The 23179-nt window shown below is 37.9% G+C and overlaps 1 pseudogene; it reads left to right on the forward strand.

The window, feature by feature from the left end:
* The first annotated feature begins 3760 nt into the window (after window positions 1–3760).
* LOC130222138 (gastrula zinc finger protein XlCGF8.2DB-like) lies at window positions 3761–22964 on the forward strand (annotated as a pseudogene).
* The last annotated feature ends 215 nt before the right edge of the window (window positions 22965–23179 follow it).

Consider the following 23179-nt stretch of genomic DNA (forward strand, 5'->3'; position numbering starts at 1 on the left):
TTTATCCTGTTTAAAATGAACAAAACAATGAACAGAAACAAAATAACTTCTCTTCAACACTTGCTTCAACAGTTTCTTTTAATGAGAGTAATTAATAAAAAGTTGAAAGAAACAAGAAATCAAAAAGAAATAATTGAGGTAAAGTTGGTTTTATATTCACACATTTGTTCAGTGACAACTTGTGACATGGTCCCTGTATTGTTTACCATGGTACTTTGAGTCTGAAATCTCATCTAAGTAGGACTTGAAAACAACATTACTATTTATTTGACTGTGAACAATGTTGTATTTTGATAAGATGATTTCCCTGTTTAGAATTAGCAAATAATTATTTTAAAAAGTTATATTCAGTTAGTTTAGGAGAAAGTCTGAATGTGCGAATATAAAACCAACTTTACCTCAATAAAGAAATCAGGTCTGAGCTAGAAACAATAGCCACAAATGAGCAGATTAAAACTAGTACTCCATTACTTATATGTAGTGACGTATACATAGAATGAACTGATATTATGCTACTAAATAAATTAAACCTTCATTAAAACATTTATTATACACATTTCTGTTACTTTAATCAAACAATAGCCCTCGATTACTGTGAGTAAAATAGCACCACGTTGTATAAAGAGTAAATAATATTGTAAACAACAGGTACATACTTTGAGCCGAAGGGAAAACCTGAAACTTTAATCAATCGCTTTATATCTGTAAAAGCTTTAAAACAAACCTTTCTCCACTTGAATCACATCGCTGGAGCAGCGCAGCCTTATGACGTCACACGCCACGCCAAAATAAAAGTCTTTTTTGTTTAGCTTTTTTGCCACTTGCAGTTATGACTTATTGATACATTTCCCCCTCGTTTTCCACTTTACATAACAGATCTGCTATCTCTCACACAGACACAGATATTCAGTATTTAAAGTTGATCAAAACCTTTAATCTAAACATTTTTAAGACAATTTTAAAAAAACGTTTTAGGGTCATTATCACTATAAAGTGCCCTTGAGACATCAAAATTAAAAAAAAAAAAGTTTGAGATTTTTGACTTGACCACATAGTTGTTGTATTAATTAGACCTTAGGCTGTAAGAAATGAATGTTGGTCAAGCTCCTGCACTTTTTACAAATAATCTGCAAGCAGAAAAACAGGAAACAAACCTTAAAATTGTGTCAATCCTGTCATGAATAAATTCAAAGTAGTGTAAGTATACTTTCATTGCAGTGTGATTATAACATGTATATTTTCAAAAAGGTCATGTGTCCCTTTACCAACCCAACTTTATAGATTATGGAAAAAGTCTATTTATAATAATGAAATAATGGACAAAACATTTTTCCAATAAAATATGCAATCAGTGCACATACTTTTCTAAATAAAACCCAAGATCTAAAATATTTTGTCAAGATTTCAGATAATATTAACTGGCCCTTATTGGTTAATTAAGAAATCACACAAGATGTTTTGCTGAGGTTATAAATAATTTGAAAAACAACAGGTACAACAAGAAATATTAAAGGGTTCATATAAACGGGTTATAAAGTGTTCAAGAATTCAAACTTCTGTTTTCACTAATACTGCAAATCACTGAACCACCATGCCACCTCTTCTGTAATCAATTAGGTTTTATCAATATGCAAATTAATAGTAAAATAAACAATTATTGTCCTTCAAGTTAAACTAAATTTGCTAATGAATGTAAATCTTTATATTGTACACTGTATTGGAGGAGTGAAGGGAATATTGGAGACAACTCAAGTTAAACACCTTAATACTGTTGTTGTTGTTTTTTTTCAGAATAAGGTAAATAATTAGATTACAGATGTTCACATAAATGTACAAATGCGTAGGGCTGTAGTTTTATTTCAAACAGTCAATGAGCTCCATTATATGGACTTTAAAATGATGTCCTCAATATAGACTGAGACAGATATTGCCCAAAGGTTTGTATTGTCCACGACTCATATTGCATCTACTCCTGCAGTGTATGAGTGTTGTAACATAAACAAAATGAACTAATTAACAATAAAATATTAAAGAAAATAAAGTGTCAATAACAATGCATATATGTCCACCCTGTCAAGGAAAGATTTGTGACAGGGTGGACAATGACAAGGAGGACATTTTTGGCTAAAGATAGCATTTATTCAGCACAGGTTATACCTGCAGCTGGTAAAGTGTTTCCCTATTTAAGCTCTTTGTACACTGTTTAAAAGCTACATCTTTAATTTCTGATTCTTTTAAAAATTAATTAATATTTCACTATGACAGAGTGGACATGTTAAGCTTGTCAACATTCAGTTTCAAACACAACATGAGGAAAAACAGGAAACATAAGTGTAGATATTAACTGTGTGCACAGCAGATGTTTAAACCTCCTCTGAAAAGCAAACTGGGCACGGGGATGCCAATGAGTATATAAGAGTACATCTTAAAGGGGCATTTACCAGATCATGATAGGGTGGACAGCAATTTTAAGGACACGTGCAAAATGATTAATGACATTATTAAAACAGAATAAAAGTTATTCAAATGACTTCTCTTTAAAATAACTTGTTAAAGACAATAAGAATATTTAAAAATCATTTTTTTTAATTTGATCTAATTTACCTACTTTTTAGACTCACTGAAGTTGTCTGAGCAGTGTGTGGGACATGGCAAAATCACATCTATTCAATGAAAGAAAATGGCAAAAACAGACAAAAACATATTTCAAAACACTTATAAATCTACCTGCATGTGTGTAAAGGTTTAACCAATTATATTAAAACGTCAGAGTTTCATTATTGTGCATTATATTCATATAGGACTGATTCTTGTGGGACATCAAAGGCACTTAATAGTGATAATGACCCAGCTAGTGAAACTAAAATGTGTAGTAGTACTGGGTACTTTTTACTTAAAGGGCACCAATTTGACCCCTTTTCAAGATTTAAGAAAAGTCTTTTGTGTCTCCAGAATGTGTCTGTAAAGTTTCAACTCAAAACACCCATGATATTTTTTATTATACCTTTTAGAATGTTGAGATTATCTGCTTTAAACACTGAGTCTTAGTGGATTAAACAAGTTTTTTTAATTGTCTTAAAATGTTTAGATTAAAGGTTTTGATCAACTCCAAATGCTGAATATATAAGCCATGACTAGGAATTTCGCAGATTTTTAGCCCATCATTAATTCTGTTTATTTACTTGAGTAAATGTGTGTAAATCTAAATTTATTTATTCATTTTAGTCCCTTTATTAATCGGGGGGTTGCCACAGCGGAATTAACATGTTTTCATATGCATGCTTTTACGCAATGGATGCCCGTCCAGCCACAACCTATCTCTGGGAAAAATCTAAATTTATTCAGTTTTTAAAGTAATTACAGAAATATTGACTAATATGAAAATGTTCATCTGATTTATGTACAATGCAGTTTGTACTGCAATATTTTCTTGTCTTTTAGTAGATATATTATGTGAGAGACTTGCTTTGTTTACCAAATAAATTGAATCTAATTGGATTTGCATTTTAAACATTAAATACAAGTTAAAAAGATATTATTATTATTTATTATTTCACATATTAAGGTTTTAGTTATGATACTCCCAAAATAATTTCACAGAAATCCGCAGATTTTTACCAAAATTCTCCGCAGAAATAGCAAAAAACGTCCACAGATTCCATCTGTTCCTAGCCATGACCTCAACAGTAAGTGGCAAAAAAAAGCGAAACAAAAATGACTTTTATTTTGGCGCGGTGTGACGTCATCAGGCGGCGCCGCTTCAGCGCTGTGATTCAGCTGGAGAAAGGTTTGTTTTAAAACGTTTACAGATATAAACCGATTTAATTAAAGGTTCAGGTTTTTCATCCGATGCTAAATTGTGTTCCTGTTGTTGAAAATATTATTTTAACTCTTTATACAACGTAGTACTATTTTACTCCTACGTAAATATTGGCTATTGTTTGAATAAGTTACAGAAATCTGTGTAATAAGTGTTTTAATGGAACCTTTTACCTGATTTCTTTTTGTTAATTACTCTCATATAAAGAAACTGTTGCAGCAAGTGTTGAAGAGAAGTTATTTTGTTTCTGTTCATTGTTTTGTTCATTTTAAACAGGATAAAGTGTCCAAACACAGAGAAAAACTCCTGCTGAAGCGACTGATCTCCACACTGTTATAAAGATGGCGTTTATTAAAGAGGAGAGTGAAGATGTGAAGATTGAAGAAACATTCAGAGTCAAACAGGAAGATCTGCAGGAACAAACAGGTTGGTTTTCATTCTCAAAGACCAACTCAGTCATTTGATCCTCATTCAGATATATTTTAATAATAAGAATACTAAATTAAATCCATCTTGCAGTCCTGAGTATGCTGCCTAGTTCTCCTAAATGCACATAAGCACTCATTGAAAGACAGAAATGAGTTTCTTTCATTACTTGTTCTCATGTCTTTTGTCTTTCTTTTATGTATTATTAGTCTCCAATTTTCTCTACCTTTCTAAGGTTATTGTTTTTGTTGTTCTCCTACTGTTTGTAAAGCGTCCTTGAGCACTGGCGCTATATAAAATAAAAACAACAAATTAAAAAAAAAAAGTTTAACTGAGCTGAGGATATTTGACCTACAGAATTCTCATAGAAGATATCTGCTATTACAGTGATGGTGTTGGCTTAGTACTTTCCATTTGCATATGTCACATTGATCACAATTCCCTTTTTTTCATCAACTTCTTTATGAGTTTAAACTAGATTCTAGTAGTTGTTACTAGTTCTCACAGATAGTAACTGCAATTACATCATTATTATAATAACTAATTACCAGGGCTATTGTGTTTAAACAGGGTTTCTACGGGGTCTTAAAAAGTCTTAAATTTACTGAAATATTGTGTTGTAGGTCCTAAATCTTTTTTAAACAAGTCTTCATTTTCCTTTGTTCATGTTTTGCTACCCAATCTGGCCAAAGCCCATACATTCACCAACAATCCATCTCAATAAAACTTTAAACTTTTTATTTAAAAAGGTCATTTTAACTCTATTTATCATAATAGTTTAATTATTTTCCTCACAATAACATTTGTTTAAACGTGCTCCATGTATTTACTGCTGAGGACATCCACCTGGACAGATTGTTGTGCATAGATTTAGTTTGTTATAGTTTTTAAAACTTTTAAAACATTTGTTAATTTTTTTATTATTTTTTCAAAGAAAGTTTATGTTGGAATAAGTGTGTGGCTATAAGTAAAGCTTGCTTGTTTTTACACAATATTTAACATCTTTTGCTAAGAAAAATCTAAAATATTGTAATTTTTTAGTATTCATTTATTATTGTATTATTAAATGTATTAAATCATAATATTTTTTTGATAGGGCAAATAAAAATCTTTTCCATCTGGGGCATTTGAAAAATTCCTTTGCCTTTGTGAGTCTAAAATTTCATTCATAATGGTCTTGAAAATGTCATAAAAGTCTTGCATTTTACTTGTTGAAACCTGCTAAAACCCTGGTTTAAATTATGTCAAAAAAAGTGGATGCCCCTAATTTTAAATTTGCTGAATGAAATGGACACTAAAAGAATTAATTATTATAAAACATTGTACAGTATTCTAAACTTTATGATGATGTTGTGGGATGACGTGAGACAAAACAAACAAATTATAGTGGAACAATAACATTTAGCATTGCAGTGATTACAACTAGCCAACAAACTAGTCTAAAAATGACTTTTGCTCCGTAAGAAATGGATTACAGCATGCTGATGATATAAAACATTTGAGTGTAAAGTTTCTCAAAAGAAAATATATTGTGCTCAAAGGGAAAAAGATTTTTATTTTAACCCATACGTTAAAAAAAGATTATATTTTAGATCAGTAATCACAATACAGTGAAACCGTGATATTTTTATTCAAGGTTATCATACGTCAGAATCTTATACTGGCCCATGCCTAATGCTGCTTGATGTTGCAATGTCATATTTTCTAATTTTATTATTTTTCCTTGTATGTATAGTCATGAACACACTCGTTTGTAGAGCAAGTAGTGTGACCGTTTTCTGCCTTTTATTAATCCTGGTCATTTCTCCAATAGGCAACTGAATTGGAAGTGCTAAAACAATAGCATGAGATCAGGTCACTGACATAAATGACAATTTTTGTATGTCGCTGTTTGTCATTGTGCTCTATTTATCCTGAGAGCTGATGCTGAGGATCCTTAGGGCTTTTCACACTTGAAACTGTTAACCCTGGGTCATTCTAACCCTCGTTATCAGAATCCTGGGTTATCTGTAATCACGTTCCACACTGCTCATGCTATACCTGGTGTTCATTAACAGACGGTTCACATTCCCTAACCCCGGGTTAACATTATTATTTGTATATTTACGTTGTCACTGTCCCTGTTTGGACAGACAGCAGGTAACCTTTTTAGATAGCATTTCTGCATCTTGTCAGGTATATAAAATGTCACCACGTAGGTCTTCATCTAAGCCTCAGGACATGCACAAAGGCAAGAAAACAAAGACAAAAGTACAAATGAATGAAAACAAGAAGCAAAGTTTGTCATCTTGGCATCTCCTCATCACTCCAGTTTACAGCAAACGTGGCATTAAGCATTTCCATAAGTTCATTCATTCATTTTCCTTCAGCTTAGTCCCTTTATTCATCAGGGGTCACCACAGCAGAATGAACAACAAACTTATCCAGCATATGTTTTAAACAGCGGATGCCCTTCCAGGGCTCGACAATAAGGACCTGGGGCCAGCGTGCGAGACGCTCAGGGCAGTATAGAGAATGGTTACTGGCCCGATCGGGCCAGTGCTGCCTTGTCACTAAAGTATAATTTGGCTGCTACTGTTTGTCAATTGTGTGCAAATACAGGGTGCTTTCACACCCAGACGTTTGTTTCGGAACCTGTCTCGTTTGCCCAGTAAGCGCGGTTTGTCTGGCATATGTGAATCCCGCAATCGCGTGGGATCCGCGCCAAATCAATCGGTCCGAGATTGCCTGAATGAGGTGGTCTCGGATAGATTGCAGTGAGAAAACAAAATGATCCAACGAACCAGGCTATGTTACAGTGTATTATGGTTGTGTAATAGGCATATGAAGAGAGAAATATGAGCAGGGCGGGATGTCATTTCTACCGGCAAATGCGTTTCATGTCTAATACGAAAGTGAAAACATGCTGAAATATAACCTAGTGCTGTTTATCTGTTAGGAAATGTGACCGAAGTTACCATCTGATAATTTTTCTGTATTTTAATCTTATAATATTTTGTATTAGGCCTGTTGTTTTGTTCATTTAAGCACCGTCACCTCGAAAGAAAGATCAACATTTATCTGCTTCATGGTCTGACTGCAATTCCAGTGTTGTGAACGAGAAATTCACCCCTGCGGTAAAATGCAGGCACCCATTTCTAAGACTTTCATTAACATTCTCAGTCTACAATTTAATAAATGTCAAAGGCCATGATTGATTAAAATGTAGGCTAATATGATTAATATTTTGATGGATCAATCAAGAACAAGTGAAATGCATTTTAAAACTAGGTTTACAAATAAATGAAAAAAATCAAAATATTGACTGTAGACTGATGTAAGGCATTTTGGTGGGTTTTGAACAAACGAAAAACATAAAATTGTTGTAGTTTTCAACTAAACCACACATTAAACAATTCACTTAAATTAATCTAATCAGTATTGTATTTAAATTAAATCTATTTATTTAAATATAAATCTTCTGTAAGATAAAGATTCCATTCATGAAACTCACCTCAGTCACTGTCATTAGTTTTCATAACTTTATTATTAATTTAAAAAAAAAAAGTAAGTTAATATATGCACATTTCAGAGGGGGTGCAGTTTACAGCAGGGCTGGATTTCTTGGCACAACACTGGTTCATCTGTTATTTCTCTCTATAATGCATAATTCTAGCCAACGTTTTTTTAGTAGATTGATTAATTCAAGAGATAGATTTTTACAAAACGTGACAACTGAAATGAGGCTTTGTATAAGAAAGTCTGACCTCTCTGATTTATATGTCTGTGGGTGTCAAAATTAAAGTGCACATTTTTGCTTATATACACTGTAAAAAAAATATAGGTTATTTTCCGTTTTTTTTTCTTTTTAGACATTTACCATAGAATAACGGACATTAAATTACAGATATTTTCTTGAATTTAAATTTTTGTAATTTACCATCTGTTATTTTACTTTTTTTCTGGCACCCCAGCTCCTGAAATAACACACACATATATATATATATATATATATATATATATATATATATATATATATATATATATATGAAATAACACACACATATATATATATATATATATATATATATATATATATATATATATATATATATATATATATATATATATTAGGGCTGCCCCCGACTAAAGATATTCCTAGTCGACTAACACTCCTGCATTTTAGCGATTAATCAAATAATCGTTCATTTATGATGTTAATATAATAACTTGCGTATATACTAGGAATATAGTCCAAGTTGAAGTTTAACACTTCCATATGACAGAAAATGCTAAAGCATGATATTAGCGCATTCAAAACGAAAATTAAGCGCTTAAAACGGAATAGTAAAGCGTTTAAAGTATGCAGTGCTTACACACAAAAATCAGTGGCCGGAACGTTATAGGCTAATTATGACATAAAAACAGCAATCAGACTGCCTGTGCATTTTAATTATTTATTATCAAAAATACAAACTGTAACAGTTACATGTCAAACAAACAAACAAAAAAAAAACAGTTTTTAATAAAATAAACTAAAATTCGTTCTTTAAAATAAATCAAATAAACTTATTTTAATTTTTCAAACTTATATAATTTTTATATTGTTCAAAAGGAAAATTAACAAAAACGAACAACTTAATAAATGCACATCGCACAACGCCAAAATTTAGAACAAAAAAGGCGGCGGCAAACAAATTAACAGCCTAAATATTTGATTAAATTGTTTAGTACAACTATATTTAAGACAAAATGTGGAACAAATAATTTAAAGAACACTAATACAAATCAAAAATATCAGAGCAAAGCCACAAACTGCCATTAGGACGACGGATGAGTCTTGACTTGAAACAACAAATTAAAAACATCAGACTAATTTTTCTAACAGAATAAAAAACAACTTCTGCATTATATAAAAACGAAAAAATAAAAATAATATGTATTTATTTATTTGTATAGCCTACCCGATATAAAAAATACCCGTTTTTTATATATATAGCCTAACGGATAGCAAACAGAAACACTACAAAAAGGAAATTAAGCATTCTTACCTAAGCTTTCAATTCGATTTTATTTTTTTCATATTATACGAGAGGAACACCAGCTTGTCCACATTGCTGGGAAGAAGGGAGCTTCTCGACTTGTTCACAATGAAGCCGGCCTTTGAAAAGATGCGCTCTGATGGAGTGGATGTGGAAGGGATACAGTGGAGGCGTTTAGCTGCTTTAGCGAGCTTTGGATATCGATGTTCATTTTTTAGCCACCATGCCAATGGTCCCGAATCAACCTTTGTTTTATCTGCCAAGTACATTTTTAGTTCATCCTTCTCTTCTGCATGCTCCTCCTCATCAATGGCCATAAGCATGGATATCTCGGCCTGCTTTTCCTTTTTCGGTTCGGGCTCACCCTCCTCTGCTGGGCTAATGCTGCCATGCTCGCTTTCTGGCGCAGATTCTGTAGATAAACTTTCTGCCAGATCCGACACTGTGGAGTACGCATCTTCTCGTTCGTGTTGGTCAAAGAATGACAAGCTCTTAAAACGTGGGTCTAAGACAGCAGCTTGTATATAAATGCTGGTCGCAATATTTTCCGTCATTTGCCATCTCGTGTCGATTTCTTTTGCTAGTTCTGTCTTTAGTGCTTTTGTGGTGGGACTGTCTTCGTTGCGCAGCACCAAATGGCGTCTCTTCATGTTTATTAACATGGGCAGTGTGGCAGATAGGGATGCGTTTAAATCCTGAGAAAGCAGCTCAGTGAGAGTGATCATAGGCTTTAGCACTGCTACAGTGTCCTCCGCTGTCAGCCAATGTGCTGTTGTGAGATCTAGGCCTCGTTCAGACCGTTTGGTAATTTCAGGGTCTGACAGCACAGCTGTAACTGGCCATCTCTGTTCCAAGAGTCTCTCCAGCATGAAGTACGTGGAGTTCCATCTTGTAGAGACATCTTGGATAAGTTTGTGTTCTGCAACATTCTGCTGCTTCTGTTTATGAGTCAGAGCTGTTGTAGCCTTGGCACTTTTCTTGAAATGCCCTACAAGGCGTCTAGCAGCAGCGATGCATCGACATATGGGGTCAGTTTTAAGAGCCACGTTTATGCATAACTGTAACGTGTGCCCCGCACAACGGACGCCCTTCGCATTACCCCAGGATGGATCATTAGAAATCAGTTCTGTGCACAACACCATATTAGCGGCATTGTCATGTACGACTGCTACCCTCTTTTCTCCAGGTATTTTAAATTCTTCCATCACTTCACTGAGTCGCTCTTTTATATTGGTTGCTGTGTGGCTCTGCTCCAGCACTTTTGTTTCCAACACAAAAGAATGTAGTTGCCAATCTTCAGACATGAAGTGTGCAGTAACGGTCATGTAACCCTCACTCTGGATAGAGGTCCACGTGTCTGTTGTAAAGCTGACTGCTGTACAACTTTGTATTTTCTTAACAAGAATTTCTTTAGTCGTGTTGAACTTGCTTGTTAAGCCATGCATTATTGTGTCGCGTTTGGGAATGGTGTAGCCTGGTTCGAGGAATTTAAACATTTCTTTGAACCCGTCACCACGGACAACGTTGATTGGTCTCATATCAAGCGCAATGAAATCGACGATTTTCTCTGTGATTTCTCGCTTTCTTTTCTCACTTAGAGGGGGTCTCAAAACTAAACTCTGCTGCTTCATTGTTGACTGCGAAGTTGAAGCGCACGACGCCATATCATCGCTGCTATATTGTGGATGAGCCTAGAGACAAATGCATGTCAAAAACCGTGAATATGATTTAACTTAACAGCGCAAATGTGTTTATATCCTTATTGTTAAAACGAGGGGCCATGTGAGGTGGTTAACGTTACTACTTACATGTTTTAAATGATAAGACATATTTGATGTTGACGAGTGATAGGCAAATGTTTGCCTGCAGAGTTTGCAAACAGCCTTTTTAGGGTCGTCCTTCGCCTTTTCAAAATGATCCCACACTTTGGACTTTTTTCCTGACATAATTATTAGCGTCAGCCAGACACCTCTCCCACAAGTGCGCTTTGGTATACCGTGAGGCACGAGATCGCGTTGATCTCTCGTTGCTGATGTCATACACTGACTGCGCAGCCCTTGATTGCGTAATTTCACGTGATTTTTTTTTTTTTTGCAACTAACCGACTAATGAAAATGTATTCGACCAAGCCCTCTTCATATCGACTAAAGTTTAGTCGACTATTTGGGGGCAGCCCTAATATATATATATATATATATATATATATATATATATATATATATATATATATATATATATATATATATATATATATATATATAAGAGATAGCTATTAAGTTCTTTTTTGGTGGGGCCAGTGAAAAATTATGGCAGGGCAAGTAAAAATCTGAACCACTGGCCCGATTGAGCCAGTAGAAAAAATCCTTGGCGATGAACCCTCCCTTCTAGCTGCAACCCAGTACTGGGAAACATTTGCATAATTTATGTACAATAATGCAAACTTACAAATATTAGCGTGACTCATGCGTACTTGCTATGAACATGCAGGAACTATCTCAATCAGGTCTTTTCAAGCAAGTTACAAATGTTTAAATCCAGTGGAAGATGCAAATGAGGGAACACAACACGAGTAATCTAGAGCAAGTGCATTTGATCATTTGCATTTAAAGCCACAGGCACAAAAACAGCTTGGTTTTTCTCTGATCCCCAAAATTAAATGTTCTGCAAGGTACCGTACAGGCCAAAGGTTTGCACACACCTTCTCATTCAAAGAGTTTTCTTTATTTTCATGACTATGAAAATTGTAGATTCACACTGAAGGCATCAAAACTATGAATTACCACATGTGGAAATATATACGTAACAAAAAAGTGTGAAACAACTGAAAATGTGTCATGTTCTAGGTTCTTCAAAGTAGCCACCTTTTGCTTTGATTACTGCTTTGCACACTCTTTCTATTTATGCCTAGGCATTATATTGATGAGCTTCAAGAGGTAGTCACCTGAAATGGTTTTCATTTCACAGGTGTGCCCTGTCAGGTTTAATTAGTGGGATTTCTTGCCTTATAAATGGGGTTGGAACCATCAGTTGTGTTGTGCAGAAGTCAGGTGGATACGCAGCTGATAGTCCCACTGAACAGTGTGTTAAAATTTGTATTATGGCAAGAAAAAAGCAGGTAAGTAAAGAAAAACGAGTGGCCATCATTACTTTAAGAAATGAAGGTCAGTCAGTCCGAAAAATTGGGAGAACTTTGAAAGTGTTCCCAAGTGCAGTCACAAAAACCATCAAGCACTACAAAGAAACTGGCTCACATGCGGACCGCCCCAGAAAAGGAAGACCAAGAGTCACCTCTGCTGCGGAGGATAAGTTCATCCGAGTCACCATCCTCAGAAATTGCAGGTTAACAGCAGCTCAAATTAGAGACCAGGGGGTATTCCAGAAAGCTGGGTTCACTTACCATGCTAGCATATCTGAAGGACATCACTGGACCCCTGCTGGACCCCCTGCAGTTCGCCTATAGAGCAAACCGGTCTGTGGATGATGCAGTCAACATGGGACTGCATTATACCCTACAACATCTGGACAAACCAGGGAACTACGCAAGTATTCTGTTTGCGGACTTCAGTTCTGCCTTTAACACCATCGTCCCATCACTGCTCGAGTACAAACTGGCCCAGCTCTCTGTTCCTAGCTCTGTCTGTCAATGGATCACCAGCTTTCTGACAGATAGACAACAGCTAGTCAGAATGGGCAAAATCACATCCGACAGCCGCACCATCAGCACTGGTGCCCCCCAGGGATGTGTTCTTTCTCCACTGCTCTTCTCCCTGTACACCAACGACTGCACTGCAAAAGACCCCTCCATCAAACTCATTAAGTTTGAATCAGAATCAGAGAATCAGAAAGAGCTTTATTGCCAGGTATGTTCACACATACGAGGAATTTGTTTTCGTGACAGAGCTTCTACAGTGCAACAGGATTACAGAGACAGGACAAAAAACAGATAATAAATATATTTTTTTAAAAATAGAAGTAAGTAGTGAGTGCAAATATACAGATTGACAAGTGTATGTACATGTTTATTACTATATACAATGTTATATGTGCAGCTGTTATGTGCAAATTGGCATGTAAAGTGTGTTGTTAAATAAGTGTATATGTGTATAAAAGTGTATAGCAAGTAGTGATGTTGGTTCCGCAATTATTATCATCAAGTGTTCATGAGATGGATTGCCTGAGGGAAGAAACTGTTTCTGTGTCGGGCTGTTCTGGTGCGCAGTGCTCTGTAGCGTCGACCACAAGGTAAAAGTTCAAAGAGGCAGTGTGCTGGGTGTGAGGGGTCCAGAGTGATTTTGACAGCCCTTCTGCTCGCTCTGGATAAGTACAGTTCTTGGGGAGTAGGAAAGGTTGTACCAGTGATTCGCTCAGCAGTCCGAACTATTCGACGTAGTCTTTGGAGGTCGTATTTAGTAGCTGAGCTAAACCAGACAGTTATTGATGTGCAGATGACTGATTCAATGATGGAGGTGTAGAACTGTTTCAGCAGCTCCTTTGGGAGGTTAAACTTCCTCAGCTGACGAAGAAAGTACATCCTCTGTTGAGCTTTTTTGACAATGGAGTCAATGTGAGTGTCCCACTTCAGGTCCTTAGAGATGGTGGTGCCCAGGAACTTGAATGACTCCACTGCTGCCACAATGCTGTCCATGATGCTCAGTGGGGGGAGAGCAGGGGGGTTTCTCCTGAAGTCCACTATCATCTCCACTGTTTTGAGCGTGTTGAGCTCCAGGTTGTTGTTACTGCACCAGACAGCCAACTCCTTAACCTCCTGTCTGTAGGCAGACTCGTCACCGTCCTGAATGAGGCCGATAAGTGTGGTGTCGTCTGCAAACTTCAAGAGCTTCACAGAGGAGTCTTTTGATGTGCAGTCATTCGTGTACAGGGAGAAGAGCAGTGGGGAGAGGACACACCCCTGGGGGGCGCCAGTGCTGATTGTGCGGATGCTAGATGAGAATTTTCCCAGCTTCACCAGCTGCTGCCTGTCCGTTAGGAAGCTGTTGATCCAATGACAGACAGAGGTGGGCACAGAGAGCTGAGTTAATTTGGGCAGGAGAAGTTTTGGGATGATAGTGTTAAACGCCGAGCTGAAGTCAACAAACAACATCCTCACATAGGTCCCTGGTCTGTCTAGGTGTTGCAGAGCATAATGCAGTCCCATATTAACCGCATCATCCACAGACCTGTTTGCTCTGTAGGCAAACTGAAGAGAGTCCAGTGAGGGTTCAGTGATGTCCTTCAGGTGAGCCAGCATCAGTTTTTCAAAGGACTTCATGACCACAGATGTTAGTGCCACCGGTCTGTAGTCATTTAGTCCTGTAAGTTTGGGTTTCTTTGGGATGGGGATGATGGTGGAGCGTTTGAGGCAGGAGGGCACTTCACACAGCTCCAGTGATCTGTTGAAGATCAGGGTGAAGATGGGGGCCAGTTGGTCAGCACAGGATTTTAAACAGGCTGGTGTTATAAAATCTGGGCCTGGTGCTTTTTTCCTCTTCTGTTTCCGGAAGACCTGGCACACCTCCTCTTCACTGAACTGTAGGGCAGGTATGAGGGAGGCGGGGGATGGTGGTGTTAATGGTGGCGTGAAGAGCAGTTCAGAGTGGGTGTGGGGGGTTTTCTCAAACCGGCAGTAAAACTCATTCAGGTCGTTTGCAAGTCGTTCATTGTCTACAGTGCTGGGGGATGGTGTCTTGTAGTTTGTGATGTTTTTCAAACTTTTCCACACAGATGCTGAGTCGCTGGAAGAGAACTGACTCCTTAGTTTCTCAGAATAGTTCCTTTTTGCGACTCTGATCTCCTTTTCCAGTGTGTATTTGGCCTGTTTATACAAGGCCCTATCCCCATTTCTGTAAGCAACCTCCTTGGCCTGACGTAGCTGTCTGAGTTTTACAGTGAACCATGGTTTGTCATTATTGTATGTGAGTTGAGTCCTGGTAGGAATGCACACGGTTACACACGGACGACACTACTGTTATCGGCCTCATCCAGAACGGTGACGAGTCTGCATACAGACAGGAGGTGGAGCGGCTGGCGTTATGGTGCAGATACAACAACCTGGAGCTGAACACGCTCAAAACAGTGGAGATGATAGTGGACTTCAGGAGAAACCCCCCTGCACTCCCCCCACTCACCATCATGAACAGCACTGTGGCTGCAGTAGAGTCATTCAGGTTCCTGGGCACCACCATCTCTCAGGATCTGAAGTGGGACATTCATATAGACTCTATTGTGAAGAAAGCCCAGCAGAAACTGTACTTCCTTTGTCAGCTGAGGAAGTTCAACCTGCCACAGGAGCTACTCGTACAGTTCTACTCAGCTTTCATCCAATCCATCCTCTGCACTTCAATCACCGTCTGGTTCGGCTCAGCTGCCAAAACCGACCTCCGTAGACTACAGCGAATAGTCCGGACTGCTGAACGAATCACTTGCACAACCCTTCCTACACTTCAAGAACTGTACTCTTCCAGAGTGAGTAAAAGGGCTCGCAAAATCACTCTGGACGCCTCACACCCAGCACACTACCTGTTCGAACTGTTACCGTCTGGTCGCCGCTTCAGAGCACTAAGCACAAAAACAGCCAGACACAGGAAAAGTTTCTTTCCTCAGGCTGTCTACCTTATGAACAGTTAAATATTCCCCTACTGTGCAATAAATATGTGCAATACTTTCTCATACGCACTTGTACACAGCACCTTATATCAATATACAATGCAATACTTTCTACATTCGCACTTGTACACAGCACCTTATAACCTGTATATTTATAACAATCTGTACATACAACTCAACATCCAGGTTTCTTCACTAACCGCATCTGTTTAATGTTCATCATTTTTATTATTATTATTATTTTAGTTTTCATTTTTATTTTGTGTTGTCACTTGTCACTTTATGTACACTGGAAGCTCCTGTAGCCAAAACAAATTCCTTGTGTGTGTGAAGCACACTTGGCAATAAAACTGATTCTGATCTGCTAAACCCTTAACTCTCGGTTGATTAACCTAAAACCTGCTTACCGTGAGTATGTCAGTTCCAAAACAGCTGATTAGAATTAGTTAAATCAACCTCCTGAAGATAACCACGGGTTAATGTGCATGCACGGCACATACCTGAAGGCATTTTTTTGTAGATCGCCGAAATCACGAGTCACCATAGAAAGCCACGGTGAGAAAAAATGGCAGCACACTGTACAGAGGCGGAGGTTTTAATCACAGATTACACATTTGCATCAATAAAAGAAATATAAAATAAGAAAAGAAAAAATAAATAAGAAAAATTGTTAGTTTATTAAATTACACGTTACCCTACCTTTTATTGTAATGAAAAATTTTACTTCTCTTTAACATCCTTTTTGAGTATGTTATGTAACCAGTCATGCATTTAATTTTCCTGCCATTCATTTCTTATGGCCACAATACAAACGTGTATTGACTAGTATATAAGGCTTATAGAAATTGTAGTCCTTTCAGAACCAGAAGAACTGTCCAAAGTCATAATTAAACATAGAAACATTCTCTGAACAGGTAATATTTGATTACTGGAGCTATATTAAACACTTTAGAATATTCTTTCTGTCATGCAGCTAATAGAAAGGAGGCTGAGGCCTGTCTAACTGTGGGCCACCAGTTAGAGGAGCTGCTCTGTCCTTTTGTCCTCATCGGTGGTTGAGTTCTTTGACTTAAACCACACAATCTGTAAGTGATTGTTGTCAGGTAGCTTTAGGTTCTTTTTATGCTTTTTGTTTTGCATGCAGACGAAGTTCCTTCTGCCTCAACTAACAAGCAGTGTAAGAATTTGTCTCTGCACTTTTCCATATTTGAATTTCACTATTGTATTGTATGTATATATATATATATATATATATATATATATATATATATATATATATATATATATGTATGTATGTATGTATGTATGTAAGTATATGTGTGTATATATATATATATATATATATATATATATATATATATATATATATATATATATATATATATATACACACTCACACACACACACATATATATATATATATATATATATATATATATATATATATATATATATATATATATATATATATATATGTATATATATATATATATATATATGTATATATATATATATATATGTATATATATATATATATATATATGTATATATATATATATATATATGTATATACATATATATATATATATATATATATATATATATATATATATATATATATATATATTTATATATATATATATATTTATGTATGTGTATATTTTTTTGCCATATCGCCCAGCTCTTCCCTCAACCCACCCACACTCAACCAGGAAAAAGGAAATCTAAACAAAACCTGTATCCAGCAGCTCACTTACAGGACCACAATCCCAGGAATCCTAGTCACCACCAACTACGTCACACAGTCAGGACTACAACCAAGGACTCCCCAATTCCCTTCAATTCTCTTTTCAACTTTTCCCCCTCCTTCTCTTAGCCTCCCGCCCCTCCTTCTAGTTCTCCTACTAGTCCTCATATTCCTCCAATCTCTTCTAACCCTTTCCATTCTAATGTTTCCGCTGCTCCTGCCCTTCATCTTAATCAACCTTTTTCTCTGCCTCCTCAACCTTCCACTTCCTGTCCTATACCCCTAAACCAACCGTCCCCCTCTCGTACTACTTATCCTATTCCCCCCTCTCTTCCCTCACTCCCTACAGCACACACCAGCACAGACCCAACTCAAATTTCTACCCTTCCCGCACCAGTTTCCGCAGCACGTCCCCTATACACACTTTTCACCGCCATCCCCCTCCCTACGCCGATACGATACATAGACGTCATCTGCTGCCTCTCCTTCCAATAACATCTGCAATAATTTTAACATTGGCCAAAGAAATCCCTGCAAATACCTACATGTTTGTTCTTTCTGTGGTGGGGCACACACAAAACTAATTTGCCCGATCTTTAGATCAAGCAATAAAAAATATGAAAACTACCTATCGACTCCTCATCCTAATGCCTCCTCATATTCCTCATCTTAGCTCTGAGTTAAATGATCACCCTGATACTTCTCTGATTTTCTCATTTCAGGTTTAACCCATGGATTCCACCCAGGTGTTTCAGCCTCTCCCTTATACAACCTGTCCTAATCTGAAAAAAATCTGCAACCGCTAAACCCGAAACGGTCGATCAGCTAATCAAAAAAAGAAACTGATAACGACTTTATGATCAGGCCTATCACAGCACTATTCCACTAGACAAATACTTGTTCCACTACCACGACATAAACCAAGCCATATCCCTTATCAAAACTGCTGGCCGCAATGCCTGACTAGCTAAAGACGACATTACATCTGCCTTTAAAGTCATGCCAATCCACCCAGACTTCTGGCACCTTTTTGGCATTTGTTGGCGCTCCAAAATCTACTTCGCAGTCCGGTTAACTTTCAGCTGCAAAAGTAGCCCGAAAACATTCAACATGCTCTCAGAAGCTTCTCCTCCTTCGTCCCCTCCAAACACACATTTAGCGATCACCCAAAAAGTGTTTGCTGACCTCAGAATTCCTTTAGCAGAGGAAAAAATCTTTGGTCCCAGCACTTCCATCGAATTCCTGAGCATTAAATTAGACAAAAAAATTCCAAGCATCTCTTCCAAAAGAGAAAATCGACTGCATCACATCTCTTTGCCAAATCCTTCTCGAAAATCAATCATGTACCAAATGCAAACTCCTCTCCATTCTCGGTCACTTAAATTTCACCATGAGTATCATCCCTCAAGGTCATCCTACTATTTCGCACCTCCTTCAACTCTCCACCACAGTTCTCGGTTTAGAAGACACAATCCTCTCTAAACCCAGTTTCGACAAAATCAGCTTATGGATTTCTTTCCTTAAGTTATGGAATGGCTGTTCCTTTTTCTACAGCCTTCTCATAGCATCACCTGTAGTTATTAAATTATTCACTGACGCTGCCCCATCAGTCAGTTTCGGGGGATTTTACCACAGCTGTTGGTTCGCGTCATCCTGGCCCCCCAAATGCTGGAAATTCCACAAAACGAACAGTCATCTGCACTTTTCGATTTATATCCCATTGTCGCCGGGGCCATTCTGTAGAGTGACGAGTAGTCCGCTACCAGCATTCTTATACACTGCGACAACGAGGCTACAGTACAATGCATTAATAAAGGGCGCTGGCACTCACCGTCACTCATGCCCTTATTATGACGCCTTGTTTGGATAGCAGCCACAAAACAATTCATTATAACTGCTGAACATGTACCAGGTTGCAAAAAATCAAATTGCTGACTCTGTCTCATTGGCGCCAGAAGCAGACCCTCGTTCAACACCTGTTCCTGACTATTCAGAGATGACATTGCCATAAACCACCCTTTATTTCACCTCAGAGAATCTTCTATTTCTCTCATCTTTCAAGCAGTCGCCCCTAGAACTCTCCAGTCATATCTCACTGCATGGAGCTCTTTCAAACACTTTCACTCTTTGTATAAAACACATTTTCCAGAGTTTTCCCTCCTCTCTATCACCTCATTCATTGCATTTTTTTTAATTATTCACCATCATCACACTCCCCACAATAATACAGCCGCAAAGGCTTAGCGGGGACACATATTGCTTCCATACTGACCACCATTTATTTACATTACATAATAGCAGTAACAATGCTCTACTGAGCTATACTCACCCTTTGCACTACTACACCAATGTTGTAGCTTTAGCTGAGCTCATACCCACATTACTTTTGACCGGAACCAACGTTCATGCGGGAGTTCACACAACTCTCTAATCCGCTGATTTTTCACTCACTCATCGCACCACTGCAGCAACAGTGTCAGTCTAGCTGAGCTCCTATCCTCTTCCATCAAAATATTACTGTAAGAGCACACATAACACTCTAGACATTGACTACCAATGCACCTCTGCAGCCGCAGTCACTCTACTGAGCCTCATTCCCCCTCTGCAACACAGCCGCAACTGTAATGCTCTGCTTGAGTTCACATACACTTCAATTTAATCATTTACTACTGACACACTCCCCAGCACTGCCACAGCAGTTAAAACGTCTCTCCAGATGCATACCTTTCTTCTAATACTGACTTTCATAGCACCTCTGCAGTCACAGAGATGCTCTGCTGAGTTTCAATTCCCTCTACACCACTGCTGCAGCAGTGATGCTCTGCTGAGCTCATATACACTTCCAGTTAGCCTTTCACTACTGACACACTCCCCAGCACTGCCACAGCAGTTAAAATGTCTCTCCAAAGGCATACTCTTCTTCTAATACTGACTTTCATAGCACCTCTGCAGTCACAGAGATGCTCTGCTGAGTTTCAATTCCCCTCTACACCACTGCTGCAGCAGTGATGCTCTGCTGAGCTCATATACACTTCCAGTTAGCCTTTCACTACTGATACACTCCCCAGCACTGCCGCAACAATTAAAACGTCTCTGCGGAGGCGTATTTCCATTCCAATATTGACCTCCATTGCACCTCTGCAGCATCAGAGACGCTCTGCCTGAGCTCATGTCCACTATCATTCATCCATACCACTACTGACACACCCCATCACTGCAAAAGCAGTTAAAACACTTCTGCAAAAGTGTATTTTTACCTTTTATTATTGACTTCCATCGCACCTCTGCACAACAGAGATGCCAAGCTGAGCTTCATTCCCCTCTGCACCACTGCCGCAGCAGTGATGCTCTGCCTGAGCTTTGTTACACGTCCAAATTTTTATACTGATAGTCTACTCTGCTCTGCCACAGTTGTTTAATCGCCTCTGTGGATGCATAGGTAATTTAATAATTTCATGATACTGACACTCACCACACATGTGCAGCAGCAGAGACACTCTGCTGAACTTTATAGCTACATTTCACCACTGCCATAAGCCTCACACATACATGCTTCAAATCCTTACATTTACCTCACTCTCCCGCCCGGTCTATGCAATTAACACTGCCCCGGGAGCACACATAGGTGTGCATATTCCATCAGCCAGTACACCACTCCAGTAGCAACGACCACTCTTATCTCACCATTTACACCCGCACCGGTCCCATTTTTGCTCCTACAAGTTTTTCTAGTACAATTTTTAACACCTTTTTATACCCAGCAGCCAGGTATTGAATTGATCTTCATTGCCTTTTGGGGGGGTCTTCAAATACGCGGCTGCTGTCCCGAGCAGAGCATTTTGGGGAGTTCTCGAGACCTACCTGAGCTCAGAGCTCCCCTCTCTCCCTGCAAACGGGAGGGAGCCCAGGGCTCAAGGACCTTTTGAGCTCTGGGCTCTCTCCCGGAACAGCATGCCAAACTTGCTTCTAATCAATCATCAGTTAAGTGTGAACTCTTGGAATATGAATTGAATTGAATCTGCTTAAATGTGTACACGTTAATAGACCAAACAAAATATGATCTGTTTTATTTTACATTTATTGTGCATCAAAATTACAGTGTGTAGCAAATATATCCAGTGTCTTTTCACTTTTCAACTTTTGATGAGTTTTTTTTTTATATTTCAGACATAATTGAAGAGTATGAGGGGAGTACAGAGGATGAATATCATGTCAAAATTGAGGAAAAAACTCATTTACAGACTGATGGTATTTTAAAAAGTAGAGACAAGAATCGGTTTACCTGCACTCAGTGTGGAAAGAGTTTGGCAAGCAAATGCAAACTTAAGATTCACATGATGAACCACACTGGAGAGAAACCATTCACATGCACTCAGTGTGGGAAGAGTTTCAGCCAATCATCATCCCTTAATCAACACATGAGGATCCACACTGGAGAGAAACCATTTTCTTGCACTCAGTGTGGGAAGACTTTTAACTGCTCATCACACCTTAATCAACACAAGAGGATCCATACTGGAGAGAAACCATTCACATGCACTCAATGTGGGAAGAGTTTCAGCCAATCATCATCCCGTAATCAACACATGAGGGTCTACACTGGAGAGAAACCATTCACATGCACTCAGTGTGGGAAGAGTTTCAGCTGCTCATGATACCTTAATCACCACATGAGGATCCACACTGGAAAGAAACCATTCACATGCACTCTGTGTGGGAAGTGTTTCAGCCAATCATCATCTCTTAATCAACACATGAGGGTCCACACTGGAGAGAAACCATTCACATGCACTCAGTGTGGGAAGAGTTTCAGCTGCTTATCACACCTAAATAAACACACTAGGATCCACACTGGAGAGAAACCATTCACATGCACTCAGTGTGGGAAGAGTTTCAGCCAATCATCATCCCTTAATCAACACATAAGGGTCCACACTGGAGAGAAACCATTCACACGCACTCATTGTGGGAAGAGTTTCAGCCAATCATCATCCCTTAATCAACACATAAGGGTCCACACTGGAGAGAAACCATTTACATGCACTCAGTGTGGGAAGAGTTTCAACCGCTCAGCAAACCTTAACAAAGACATGAAGATCCAACCTTGTGTAAAAGAGTATATGTGCTTTGAGTGTGAGGAAGACTTTTATTACAGCTCCAAAATGTAAACTGCACCAGACGATTCACACTGGAGAGACAGTACAAGTGCACTGTAAAATATAAAATGTTGAGAAAACATCAAAAATAAGGCAACTTGATGCAGTAAGAACGTTGAGTTGTCTTTTTTAGGTGTTCTCAGTAACAATATTTTACATTATTTTACTTTTTTTTTTTACTAATAAAGATATTCTTGTCACATCAACTAAAGCAACCGTTACTGCTATTGAGTCAATTTATTTATTTTTCCATTTAGTGCATGTTTTTTTTTTTTTTTTAAATTTGCAAAATAAGTAATTAGTACTAGTTAGCATATCATTCTGTTTTTAATCATCCTACTTACCAATGACAAACACAAACTTACTACTTCTTCAATTTATTTCCATTGAAAGCAACAGATAAACA

Source organism: Danio aesculapii, chromosome 4, assembly GCF_903798145.1.
Source record: "Danio aesculapii chromosome 4, fDanAes4.1, whole genome shotgun sequence".
Taxonomy (NCBI): Eukaryota; Metazoa; Chordata; class Actinopteri; order Cypriniformes; family Danionidae; genus Danio; species Danio aesculapii.